This window comes from Nuphar pumila, chromosome 17, assembly GCF_984573655.1.
Source record: "Nuphar pumila chromosome 17, dmNupPumi1.hap1.1, whole genome shotgun sequence".
NCBI classification, from domain to species: domain Eukaryota; kingdom Viridiplantae; phylum Streptophyta; class Magnoliopsida; order Nymphaeales; family Nymphaeaceae; genus Nuphar; species Nuphar pumila.
Genome location: NC_143265.1, coordinates 59,554,907 through 59,569,999, shown reverse-complemented (window position 1 = coordinate 59,569,999; position 15,093 = coordinate 59,554,907). Strand labels below are relative to the sequence as shown.

Genomic DNA, 15,093 nt, shown 5'->3' with positions numbered 1-15,093 from the left:
CCAAAGGTTTTTAGGAGGATTCATCTTTTAAAAAACTAAGAGTCTTGATCCTTGTATGTATATAAAAAAATTAAATATGCTATAGTGTAGTAATTAAGAGTTTTCTCTAATTAACACTCTAATCATTTGATTGAGTGTTGTATAATGCTTAATTGAAATTGAATTACATGCATCATGTTTAACTTAAATTGAATTACAAGTTAAAATGATAATTCATATAATTTAAATTCAATTCTTATGTTATAATTAGGGGTTTCCCTTAATTGACACTCTATTCACTTGATTGAGTATTGTATCATGCTTAATTGAAATTGAATTGCATGTTAGAATGATAATTCATGCAATTTAAGTTCAATTTTTATGTTAAAATTAGAATTTTTTTTCTAATTAGCACTCTAACCACTTGATTGAATATTATAGCATGCTTAATTGAAATTAGATTATATGTATCATGCTTAATTGAAATTGAATTGCATGTTGGAATGATAATTCATGTAATTTAAATTAAATTCTTATGTTAAAATTAAGGGTTATTGTATCATGCTTAATTAAAATTAAATTGCATATATCATGCTTAATTAAAATTAAATTGTCATGCTTAATTAAAATTGAATTGTATATATCATGCTTAATTGAAATTGAATTGCATGTTGAAATGATAATTCATGGATTGTATATTCAACTCTTATGTTAAAATTAGGGGTTTTCTCTAATTGACACAATCATCAGTTGATTGAATATTGTATCATGCTTAATTGAACTTGAATTGCATGTATTATGCTTAATTAAAATTGAATTAAATATTAGAAAGATAATTCATATAATTTAGATTTAATTCTCATGTTAGAATTAGGAGTTTTCCTTAATTGGCACTTTAATGACTTGATTGATTGTTATATCATGCTTAATTGAAATTAAATTACAAGTATCATGTTTAATTGAAATTAAATTGCATGTTGGAATAATACAACAACAACAACGCCTTCATCCCAAAACAATTGGGGTCGGCGATATGAACCAAAAAAGAAAATCATTTTGGGTCTTCCACATGAATCCTTCTCCTCCAATCATTTCTATCCAATGCCATGTCCTCGGTGAGGTTCAAAGCATTCATATTCTTTCCTATCACCTCCATCCATGTCTTCTTAGGCCTACCCCAACCTCTTTTAACTAATATATTTTCCCATTTCTCCGTCCTTCTAACCGGAGCATCATTAGGCCTTCGCCGAATATGTCCAAACCACCGTAAACGATTCTCTCTCATCTTATTTTCAATGGGTGCAACGCCTACCTTCTTACGTATCTCCTCGTTCTGAATCTTATCTTTTATTGTATTTCCACACATCCATCTCAGCATACGCATCTCAGCTACACTCATTTTTAAATATGATGTCTCTTCGCAGCCTAACATTCTGTACCATATAGTAAAGCGGGCCTAATAGTCATCCTATAAAACTTTCCCTCCAACCGTAGTGGCATTCTACAATCGCACAACACTCCAGTTGCACTTTTCCATTTCATCCACCCAACCTTTATCCTATGATTTACATCTCCATTTCTCCATACTTTTGAATGATAGATCCCAAATATTTGAAACAATCATCCACCGGTATTTCTTGCTCACCAAGCTTCACTAGACTCCCATCACTACTTCGTTGCTTACTAAACTGACATTCCATGTATTTTGTCTTACTCTTACTCAACTTAAAACCTCTTGCTTTCAATGTCTCTCTCCATAATTCTAACTTAGCATTAACCCCAGCCCTAGACTCATCAATCAAACAATATCATCAGCAAACAACATACACATGTTCTTTAGTTATACACTGTCGGTCCCAAGCCCGGATAAAGGAGGAGGGTTGCGGTAGGCCTGTGACAGCCAGCATAAAAACTTAGTCATACCCTATGAATATGAACCAATATGTTGGAATAATAATTCATGCAATTTACATTTAATTCTTATGTTAGAATTAAAAGTTTCCCCTAATTGGTACTCTAATCACTTGAATGAGTATTGCAGGTATCGTGCTTAATTGATTGTCAATAGCATATTGGAATGTTTATTCAAGGGCAATCGTAATTGATTCATGTATTTAAATTATAAGTTTTCTTTAATTTATACCATAATCACTTGTTAGAGTGTTGATTCATACTTAATTGAATGTCAATATCATATTGAAATTAGGGGTTTTCCTTAATTATTACTTTAATCACGTGTTAGAGTATTGAATCATGTTTGATTAAATTTCAATAGTATGTTGGAATGTTTATTTATGCAAACCGTGATTGGTTCATGCATTGGAATTAGGGGTTTTCCTTAATTTACACCCCAATTACTTATTAGAGTGTTGATTCATGCTTAATTGAATAATAGCATATTTGAATGTTAATACCTGCAAATCATAATTAGTTTATGTATTGAAATTAAAGATTTTCCTTAATTTACATTGTAATCACTTGTTAGAGTGTTGATTCATACTTAATTGAATATCAATAGCATGTTAGAGTGTTAATTCATGCAAATCATAATTAGTTTATATATTAGAATTAGGGGTTTCCCTTAATTTATACTCTAATCACTTGTTAGAGTGTTGATCCATGCTTAATTAAAATGTCAATAACATGTTAGAATGTTAATTTGTATGTTTGAGATATAATTCATGTTATGGACTTTGGGGCTTTTTTTAAATCCGGATTGTAGATACTTGTTTAAACACAATTATAATATGCAAAGTTGAAATAAAGATGTGCCATGCAAATCTGAAATTTTATGTGTACATGGAAGGCTTGTGTTATGAAAATTTTGGATTTTTAAAAGATGACCATGTTCATATAAAATTAAATTTGTATTTATGATTGATGATATGCACATGAGCACTCAAAATCAGTTTTCATAATGTATGATTAATACTATGTGTATGAACAATAAAATCGGATTTGTGACATGTGATAAGTGCTTTGTGAATAAACACTAAAGATCAATTTTATGACACATGATAAGTAGTTTGTGGAATGATGCTTAGAATGAGCATGATGATAGTGTTACATGTGGTCATGACCTTAAATGATGATTGTAATGATAAACATGATCATGAATGTTTGAATGAAAGATGTTACATGTTGTTCTATAAGACATGCAAAGCATACATTGTTCTATAAGACATGCAAAGCATACATGAACATGATATTATGATGTTACATGATCTTTAAGGCTCATATTTTAACTTGTGGTTCATGGAACCATATGGTGGCTAAATGCTTATGGACAATTAATGTATGTTCGTATTATAAGACGTGCAAGGCATGCATATACACACTATAAGAAAACAGGTCATTGTCGACGATATTTATCATCAGAAATATATGATTTACGGTAGCCAATAATATAAATGATGATAAATATTGTCGCCACAGGCGTCAACTTTTTATGGTCATTTATATTACAATTTTCGATGATATTTATATATCATTGTTTTTATAAAAATAAATTTGACAATTTGATATAGTCGATATAAAACTGTTGGCGACTATACTAGTTAAAACCGATGATAAATATCATCGCCTATATTATTTAAAGCCAACGACAAATATCGTAAGCTATGTTAGTTAAAACCAATTATAAATATCGTCGGTTACATATCAAAGTCAACGATAATTATTGTCGTATATATATTGAAAAATCATATATGTTCAAATAACCAACGATAATTATCGTCGACTATATTTAATGTCAATGACGATATTTACCATCAGCATTGACTATAAAAAAAATTAAAAAAACCAATGATATTTATCATTGACATTGACTATGATTTTTTTACAAATTTAAATCCTAGAATTTTTTTAAAGAATAATAATACAAACAATTAAAAAGGAGAAAATACCATCAAATGAATGGTTGTATCTTACATCATCAAATGAGAAAATACCCTGTCAATGATGGCAATGGATGCTAATCAGAAGGATTAAAATACAGGGCCATGTATGATTGAACAAAAGCCAGCAGAATTGCTACAACTTGAAAACTTATTGAAAATGAACAAATTATAATTCCAGTTGTCAAATCATGCATAAATAGTTTCATGAAACAAAGGTACAAATGATAAACCTATGCTTTATGACTTGATAAATTGTTTTCTTTCAAAAAAGATAAACCCATGCTTTCCTAACCCAACAATTTAGGATCACAGTAGTTATTTCATGGTCCCTATTCTAGAAAATAACCTTTTACTTTCTGCTAGTAAAGCAACATAGCAATTGGTTCCTAAGCATTGGTATGTGGTGATATACATAAAACTATGGTTACCATGTGATTCCAAGTGTCAAGCAAACCCCCATATTCAGGTATACCTGTGTACATAGCGAGTCTGTGTGCATACACTATGTGCACAAGAGAGTCACGTCCATATATATGTGTACCTATGTGTGTGTGTGTGTGTGTGTCTATATGCTTGTTTGTAGCACAATCAACCGGAAAAAATAAGGGTGTGTCTGATTACCTAGGATCTCATATTCGAAGTAATCCAAGAGCCTATGGAAGATCCTAGGAGGAGGAGTTTCGCCTGAACACCAGATCAGATTCTTGGTCAAGGCAATCAAAAGCCCCTTAAGATCTAGGATGTTGGGTCATGGGATCAAACCTAAAGTAAAGGTAAAAGGTTTCACACAAATAACTAATACCAATGCAGATTATGATAATAAGGAAAATGAAAAATACCTGATTAGGATTAGTGAATGAATAGTTATCACTTCATTTTTTTATGAGACACATGATCACCTCTGTATAAGAATTTGCTTACACCTGTGAGTCAGCCACCAAAAATATCAGAAATAAGCAACATAAACATGTAATTGAAGATGAGTATCTTGCCAATCGGGTTCATAACTGAGGCAGGTAACAGACAGAATCAAAGAAAGTCATACCTTCTAAAACTGATCGAATAGACTACACATGCTTTATCATTATTGGAAAAGTCATGCATGCATTACTCCTCTTGCACAAAGTGCACCTAATGCCACCAGTTTTTGCAATTAAAATTAGAATAGTACACCTTTGTGAATGTATTAACCTTCTGATTCCTAAAGCACAAAACCATGAAAAACTTCTGCACCTGCATGCACAGACACAAACACACATGCGGAGAGAGAGAGAGAGTACCCTACAGTACAATACAGTTGTACATCAAATTTGAACATGTGCAACTTACCCTTAAAACATATGCATTACTCATAATGGCAAGATTGTGTACATGGCAACTTTTTGGTGTGCACACACACACAATGCATGCTCAGAAAACTTATCCCTTAAAAGAATGCATTACTCGTAATAAGAAGCTCGGTCTTCAATTACATTATGATCAGTTACAGTCACTTCAGCTTTGGTTTTCTCCTAATATAAAGTGATAATTGCCAAGAATCAATCATGCAGACAACTTGGCCCAGAGAAAAAAATTGGGAACATAATCCTTGGAGTCATTCATGCTGGATGTTATGAAACCACAAACAAAATGAAGCAAACCAAAAGATAGATAAGAGGGAAATGAGAGAATACAAGACTTATGTGTTTGGCACTCATACCTATGTCCACAGGCGAAGGAGGAGCAAAAATCCACTAACAATGTGAGGAACACAATGGAGTACAAGAACTCTCAAAGTCCCAAAACCCCAACAACACTTAAAAGAGAGATGACTCTCCATACAAGAAAGGCAATGTATGGAAAAGTTATGAAAATAAGCATATCCACACCAGAGATAGATTTGTGGTGGGCTCTGAGCTTGGGCCTAATGGCCTAAGGCCTCTGTTACCACTACAAACCTCATTTCTCCAAAATTCAAGACACTCACAAGAGACAAAACCAAAAACTGCAATCTGCCTATGTTTTTCTACCTATCCATGTGGAAAAATCATTGCGGCAATTACATTATAACAGGAATATTATTAGTGCAGAACCAACATTTTCTCAAAAAATATTTGATGAAAAATGGTACACCCCACAATAAAGAGGTAGCAAGAGGAAAATTACCTACCAAAAAATCGATCATGATATTGCATAAAAAAATAATTCATCATTGTCTCGGCCAAGGAATGATATCGATATCATTGGCATTTTTAACCAAAACCCACATAACAGAAAGTATTATTATGAAGGAGAATCGCCAACACAAAACCCATCACTTTCCCCTCAAATGTTCCATGAAAACATAACAGTCGTTTGGGGTTTGGTTCCACACGACTATTTGTGAGAACAAAAAAAGGCTTGGGATTTTACCTTATAGCCAAGCAAGAGTGAAGTTGTATTTGGTCCCCTCTGCACCGGGTAGCGCTTGTCTCTCCCCTCTGCACTCGGTCTCCTCCACCACCACCATCCATTAGAAAACAAAAAGCAAAAAGAACCCTTTGTCAAACTCATCTCTAAGAGACGTATTGAACATCATAAAATGTATACTAAGTCTGAATTAATGATGAAAATTAATGTTGTGCTAAGAGCCCCCATAGAGTCCCAGCTAAATCAATATTCAATCAACAGAAAAGAAGAAGAAGACGACCGAGAAGAGTGAACCACGAGAAGGGAAATTTCATCAAACTTCTTCCACATATCCATGAAGGGCGCAAGCATGGCCAACACCCTTAACTCGACCCACTACAATCATCTTAATCCCTAGCTAAAAATAACAAATAACAGAGACATCCAATCTAAATCTACTAAAATTTATCGTCATCATCGTCCTCCTCCTCTCTTAAACATCATCACCAACCCTTCGTTTTAATTTTTATTTTATACCCCTCTTCCTCCAAAAGATACGAATGATCTCAGAAATCCTTTAGTTTTTTCACCTGCTCCAACGTAACAAAGAGCACGGCCACATATCCATGAAGGGCGCAAGCATGGCCAACACACTTAAATCGACCCACTACAATCATCTTAATCCCTTGCTAAAAATAACAAATAACAGAGACAACCAATTTAGATCTACTAAAAATTATTGTCATCATCGTCCTCCCCTCTTAAACATCATCACCAACCCTTGTTTTTTTATACCCCTTTCCCTTCAAAAGATACGAATGATCTCAGAAAGCCTTGAGTAGTTTTCTCACCTGCTCCAACGTAACAAAGAGCACGACCGTAAAAAGGCCCTGCCTAGTGATGGTGGGTATGAAGCCTTTGTACAGAGCCATAACCCCCTCCGTTCTTATGAACTTGACGCCGACGGAGATGGGTCCGACCTGCGGGGGCGACGACGGCGGTGGGGATGGGGCGTGGATGTTGGTGGTGGATATGGAAGGAGAGGGGGTGGCGAAGACAACGGCGGGTGGAGGGAGGTGGCAGCAGCGGTGGGAACGGGTAGCGGGGCTTCGCCCTGAAGTTGCATACGGACCTTAATGAGATCAAGAGGATGGGTGGAGACGCCGGCGATGGCGGCGGCGTTGCCTCCTTCAACGAAACCTTTAACACAGAAGGGTAAGGGAAGGAGGGGAGAAGGAGGAGGGAGGTGGAGAAAGGAGGACAAACAGAGGACTAGAGTGAAGGAGGGAGGAGGACAAAAAATAACTGAACGAGGAAAATACGAAGCTAAAAGGAAGAGGGGGAAATATTCCCGCTAAAAAAATTAGGGATTTTCTGACGTATAAAGACGACATAATTATCGTCGGTTTTATATTGCATATTGACGACGATAAATATCGGCTGAAATATATTTAAATCCGACGATAATTATCGTCGGTTTTAGATTAAAAAAGTAATAATCAGCATATTGACATCATAATTATCATCCATTTTAGATACATTGAATATGATAATTATCATCCATTTTAGATATATTAACAATGATAATTATTGTCAGTTTTAGATGTATTGACGATGATTTTTTATACTTATATTTACAAAAATTATGAGTCATTGGTTTTCAAGCCTTAAAAGATTCTTCTTGTGCATTGTAATCGGATGATACATGAGTCTCTTTCTATAAAACCATGCATCTAGAAAAAAATAAAAAAAATCTACGGAATTTTAGTGCATACCAGTTTATATATTTGACTGGTTTAAATATTTTAGTTATTCTGGATCAAGAAAAACTATAACATGTAAACTTGTATGAACCAAGATTTTTATAGATTTTTTTGCAAATCTAACCTTGTAGATACATTCATCATGGTCCATATGCTTGGAATCGACTATTGGATCATCATAATCGAATCAAGAAATGTGATTTTTTATGCTTGTATTTACGAAAATTCTAAGTTGATTTTTAAGCCTTAAAAGATTCTTCTTATACTTCGTAATTAGATGATCCAAGAGTCTATTTTTATAAAACTATGCATTTAGATCACATCCGTACGATAACATTTTTGAAAAAAAAAACTATGAAAATCTCGGTGCATATCAATTTACATATTTGACTGGTTTACATATTTTAGTTACCCTTAATCAAAAGAAATTGTAACATGTAAAATGGTATGAAGTAAGATTTTCATAGTTTTTTTTACAAATCTAACATTGCAGATGCATTCAGCGTGATCCATTTGCTTTGAATTGATTGTTGGATCATCGTAATTAGATAAAAACATATGATTTTTTATGCTTATATTTACAAAAAATTTGAGTCATTGATTTTCAAGCCTTAAAAGATCCTTCTTATACATCATAATCGGATGATCCAAAAGTATGTTTCTATAAAACCATGCATGTAGATCGCATCTGTATGGTAGAATTTTGGAAAAAAATAAAATAAATAAACTATGAAAATCTTAGTGCATATTAGTTTATTGACAACGATAATTATTGTCGTAAGTAGATTACAAATAATCAACATATTGATGACGATAATTATGGTCGTCAACAGATTAGTAATAATCAGCATATTGACAATGTTAATAGATTAAAAATGATCACCAAATTGACAACGATAATTATCATCGTCAATATGTTGATTAATTGTATTATTGTTGACTATAATTATCATCATCAATGTGTTGATTACCGACGATAATTATTGTTGACTATATTGGTTTCAAAAATAAAAAATAAATAAACATAGCTTACGATAAAAATCATCGGCTATATTAGTTTCAAAAGTAAGAAAAAACAAAAATTGGATATAGTCGACCATAAAAATCGCCGGCTATATTTCTTATACTAGCGATAATTTGTCACCGGCTATGTTAATTTCAAAATAAAAAAATAAAGAATGGGCATAGCTGACGATATAAATTGTCGGCTATATTTCTTATACCAACGATAATTTTTCGTCGGCTATATTAGTTTTAAAATTATAAAAAAAACAAAAAATTGGACATAGCCTACGATAAAAATCTTCGACTATATTTCTTATATCGCTGATAATTTAGCATCGACTATATTACCTTCAAAAAAAAAAAAAAAAGCTCGACAAAGCCAAAGATAAAAATCATCGTTATATTTTTTATATCGACGATAATTTATCATCAGCTAAGTTAGTTTCAAAATAAAAAGAAAAACAAAAATTGGACATAGCCGACGATAAAACTGTCGGTTATATTTTCTATATTGTCGATAATTTATTGTTGGTTGTATTAGTTAAAAAAAAAGTAAACATAGCTAACAATAAAAAATGTTGGCTATGTGCCTTATACCGACAATAGTTATTGTCAGTTATGCAAGCTTCTTGTTCTTAGAAGCGTTTCACTTGAGCTTTCTCCTAATAATGAAGTAGATGGAGAAGAAGGGCTACTTGGATGCGATGGAGGGCTATGCATAGGAGCTTGTGGTGGTCTTTTTTGCTCTTCATTTTCAATGTTATGCCAAGCTCATTTATAACTGTTTTGCCTTTCCAATTCCATGCTTCTTCTTCACTAAACTCAACATCTCTAACACTCTCTTTGTAATGAAGTTACACAACTTATTATCATTGTGTGTTCTTCATGGACAATAAAAATGCATTTTTCACTCTTGGCTTTAAGTTGGGTGCTTCTTTCTTTAGGGATCTTAGCATAACACAGCCAAAAACTCTAGTGTGTGAAACATTTGGCATGTAGGAGTTTCATGTTGCTTACAATGGGCAATCATTTTCCTTTCATCATGCTTCTTACCATATCAAGAATGGTTTTATTCTTCCTTTCTGTGATGCCATTTCATTGAGAAGTGTAAGAAGTAGTCACTTGATGCTAAATTCTATTACTATTACAATATTCTTGAAATGCATTTGAGGTGTACTCACCACCTTTATTGGACCTCAACACCTTGCTTTAATATCCACTTTGCTTCTCTACAAGTGTCTTGAACTCTTTGAACACTTTAAATAAATTTGACTTTTCTTTTAAGAAATAAACCATCTTTCTACTCCATTCATCAATAAATGTGAGAAAGTACTTATTTTTACCATGTGACATAGGCTCTAGTGGTCCATATGCATTGGTGTGCTCAAGTTGTAAAGGTTTTTTAGTTGTTAACATACATTTTCTTGTAAAATTCTTTCTATGCTTTTCAATAATATACCCTTCATAAATTTTATGTGGATGATCCATCATTGGAAGCCCTTTCACCATATTCAACTTTGCCAAGGTCTTCAATCTATCAAAATTAAGATGCCGATATCACAAATGCACAACCATAACGTCATTCACAGTGCACCTGAAACGATTAACTACATCATTTTGAATGTCTAATATAAACATATGGTTTTTGCTCATGGTCACACTTGTAATCAACTTATTCTTTTTAGCTCTTATGAAAAATGTAAGATCCTTCACTGAATGTCATAACCCTTTTTTAAGAGTTGCCTCAAGCTTGAAATGTTGTTCTTTATATCCTGAACAAAATAAACATAAAAAATGTATTCATGACTTTCATTCTTTAATTGAATGAGAATCTTACCTTTGCCTTTTACTGGGCTTTGAGAGTGATCTCCAAGTGTGACATTGCCTTCATTAAGCTCCACATACATTTTTTTTTTGTTTCCTCACATGTGATTGCTTGCAACGATATTTAATTACCATATATGTGATGCACCTTTGGCTTCTTTATATGCTAGGAAGAGTGTAATGCACATTCTCACATGTCCACTTCACTTCCATTCATGTTTTCTTCTTTCTTTTCAACATAGTTTTCATGAACACCAACATTATTATCTGATTTTTCTTTACACACATAGTATTAATGGTCATACTTCTTGCAATTGAAACATTCCAGGTTCCTCTTATCATAGTTTGCAAATTGAAGTTACTTCTTCCATGTCCCAGATTCTCCCCACCTTCTAGGTAATCTTACATTGACATAAAACACATTAAAAATTGTTTGAAAATCATCCTTGCATACTGGACAAACTGCTTTGAAGAACTCAATGGGGAACCCGTCTACTCTCGGTGTAATGCCCCCAAAATCCTGAACTTGTAACTTTTTAAGAAAATTTTGAAAGCTTTGCCATCAATCTTTTTTCAAAGTTTAAAATGGCAGTTCAGTGAAAGATGATGTTTGAAATATCAAGTCAACGAACCATGGGTGCATTACAAGTGAACTTTCCTTTACACAATAGATTTGTATGTCCGTATAAGCATTGAAACCACATACATTCAAAACAAGGTTTTTGATAATTTAAAGTTTACACAAAAAAGGAATTTTCAAAGGAAACCCTTATGCAAAATTATAAAATGTGCTAAAAAACGAAACGTTAGATAAAGAGTGGGATCTTTATATCATCATGTCATCGCGCCATTGCCTGTTATACCGACCTAAGCATCAACTATACCCCATAAAATGAGTTAGAATTATAAAATTGTGGTAGGTGCATATATATCAGAATTCAGAACACGACTAACATATACGTTGTTCATTTCGTGATGTATAATTGAAAATAAGCACAATGAGCATGCTAATCTTGTTTTGATAATTACCTGTCCTGAGGGTACGTACAGAAAAAATATAGAAACAATTGAGACTGCCCGGAGGTTTGTTATTCAATGTATTTTAATACCCCGAACAACTAGCTAAGTCTGCTCCTAAGGGGATGATCAATGACCAAGAGAGAATTCCCCAAAAGCCACTCGTTCAAGGGGATGCATCCATACTTCTGCAAAAATTATTAGGATCTATCAACTAGGATAATTTTTGGTAGCCCAGTCTTTTAACTCTGATGACTGGGGACACTGAGTCATTGCTACTCGAGGAGCGTAGTTGTTAACAACCTGTCCATGAGAGTTTTTGTATCATCACAACCTCTCTCTTAACAAAACCAAAGAGATGAATCGGTATGTCACTTTCTATTTAACTGACGACCCATTCTTATATGCTCTGGTCTTTCAAACTAAATCGTGCATCTTGCATGTGAAGGTGATCATCGCCATTTATGTGTTTTTTCTTTAATCAACTTGCATTTTCACGCTATGAGGTTACCATAAACCTCTTGTGCAATCATTGTAGTACTAACATGTCGTGCATGTCTGATAGTACCACTATGATGAAAGGGATATCAATTTCTCAAAAAGAAACCCTAACTTTTATTTAGAAATTTCAATGTTTTGTGCTTTAGACTGAAGGATATTCGAGTCATTTCATATACAAAAAAGGACCAGACGTACGTATTACCTAGGGCTACGTAGTCGATGCCTTTTCGTTATACAAGTTTGAGGGAAAAACTCAGTTGCAAAAGCACAAACACCAAATACTTGTTTTACTTTTCAAGACAACGAATAATATGAGCTTTGAAATCTCGCATGTGAAATCCATTTTTAAAAACAAAGACTTGGAGAGGATGCGCAAATCTACATCTTTAAATACATGCAAGTGTAATATAAGGTAAGGAAGAGTACGCAAAACTGAATACTTTATAAAGTTATATATGTATATAGAATACATATATATATATATATATTAAAGCATAAGCATGTGCACATTACAGCGCGACGGCAAAGTAAATGACATAAAGCAAAACCCGATGTGCGAAACCACATATCGAGCTAAATAAACTACGTAAGTGATGTATGTATACGAAATCATACATCGGCTAAGTAAATTGCGTAAGAAGTGCACGATGTATGAAACTGCATATTGGCTAAATAAATCGCGTAAGCAGTGCACGATATATGGAACGTACAATGGCTAATTAAATTACGTAAACAATGCATGATATACGAAACCATACATCGAGTAAATAAATTGCGTCAGCAATAACCTGTGCACATAACAATGCAGCGACAAAGTAAATGATATAATTTTAAATGGACAAGAATATGCAAAATTGTGTCCTTAAGTTAAAAGCATATATATATATATATATATATAGCATGGATTTTTAAGGGCTCGTGCCTTGGTAAGCATGTCATGTTCATTGTGTCGGCGTGAAACACTAAAAAGATTATGTTGTGTTGCATAAAGAATGGTATTAAAACCTTATTGTAACGATGATTGTGTTGCAGGGGTCAAACCTGAACCTAGTACGAGCTGACTGGACCAAGTCGGACTCAGTACAAGAGAATGGGGTTTGGGGGGGGGGGGGGGAAGCTCGACTGAGCTTGACTCAATTTGCTAACTGAAACGGCTCAGTCTGAAAGTAGATACCGAGCTTAGCTTGGCTGACTAAGTGACCAATGGGAGGGGGTGGGCTCGGTGGTCAGGTCGAGCCTGATCTGATCCCAACCTTGCGACAAGACCGAGCCTTGCTTGGTCCTTTGGCGGGGGGGACAAGGGGCTACGATGGAGCGATAGAGGAGTCGACATCCCCTGTCAGTTGTCCCGGTAAGGTAGCAACAACCTAGAGTTGCTTCTGGAAAAAGAGAAGGAAGAGGGTGTTGGGCACCCTCTGTTCTGGCAAGCCAAAGCCATCACCGCATGTGGCTCTGGTTAGATGACATAAACAGAAAAAAAAGGGAGAGTGCTCGGCACCCTACCTTCAAGCAAGCCAGAGAGATTAGATGGGTGCAAAGGTGGTGGCCCTATCAGGGCTGCCTCTGGCTAAGGGAAGGGGAGGTGGAAAAGGTGAGTGCCCCGACTAAGAGGAGGACACAAGGGGGTGCAGCAGGGGGGAGGGGCGGCGTCAGCCACCCCTCTCAGTCGACCAGATGGTGGTAGCAACAACCTCACATTGCTGTTGGGAGGGGGAAGAAGGAACGAGAGAGAGAGAGAGGGGTAGGAGGGTGGTGCCTTTCTGCCGGCAACAGAGAGATGAGAGAAAGAGGGGCAGGAGGTTGGTCAGTGAGAGAGAGAGAGGGGCAGCGTACCTGAGGAGGGGAGCAGTGCTTCCGTGCATCGGCGAGAGGGAGAAAAAGATGAGGGGGGGGGGGGGGGGGGGAAGAGGCGAGAGGGTCAGGGTTCGAGCAGAGTCGAGAGAGGGGAGGGGCTCGGGTCGCTTCAACATGAAACATGCGAGTCGAGGTCCTCGTTGTTTTACAAAAAGGAAAACCCCCTTGTGGGGGGTTTAAATAGAACACGAGGGGTTGAGTATTACACTCGGGGCCTTATTGTTAAGTAGCTTTCTTACTGCTTGTTTGATTTTTTCCATAAAAAAAAGGCTAACTAAAGAATATTGAGGCCTTGAATCAAAGTAGCTCATGGATGCTTTAAGTCAAAGGATCCTTCAACCAATGGGGTTGTGAAGGAGGCACAAAAATACTCAGTGGCTACACTAATAATGTTGTCCTCATAAATGTAAGTACTTATTCCCAACGTGTTGCAAATTTTTTTCCTTCTTCTAGTTGAAGTATACAAATGAAAAATCTTTGTATTCTTGTCCCTGTACTTTACCCAATAGATCGTGGGCCTTTGCTTCTATCAAAATTTTTGTCATACTCATCATTCCAAAATACTATTAACCAAGAAATTATATATCTCATTTGCTCTATCTTCCACCCCTGCATCACCCCAGTATGTGGCCAAATGATCTTATAGCCTTTTTAGCTATTCTTCCCAAGCGTATATATGTTGGAACCTTTCTGCCCCTTCTCTTTTTGACTATTCAATTTGCTTCTTCCTTACATGGTCTATCATTCTGACACTCCACCATTGCCTAATCTTGTCAACGAGACCCTCTTCACACAACCACCATAGTTCTATTCTCAATTGGCATCGATTAGTCCTTTGTAATTCAAGCATAATTGGTGCATGGTCTGAAATTGTAATCAAGCCC

The 15,093-nt window shown here is 35.1% G+C and overlaps 1 long non-coding RNA gene across 1 annotated transcript in view; it reads right to left on the bottom strand.

Moving 5' to 3' along the window:
* The window catches only part of LOC149812005 (uncharacterized), a 35,044-nt gene extending 27,820 nt beyond the window's left edge, over positions 1–7,224 (bottom strand). The window contains exons 1-3 of the long non-coding RNA XR_016428586.1: positions 7,097–7,224; positions 6,270–6,348; positions 4,718–4,801 (exon numbers count right to left, since the gene is read on the bottom strand). This is a non-coding gene — a long non-coding RNA (uncharacterized LOC149812005). The remainder of the gene's footprint in view (positions 1–4,717; positions 4,802–6,269; positions 6,349–7,096) is intronic.
* Positions 7,225–15,093: the final 7,869 nt, after the last annotated feature.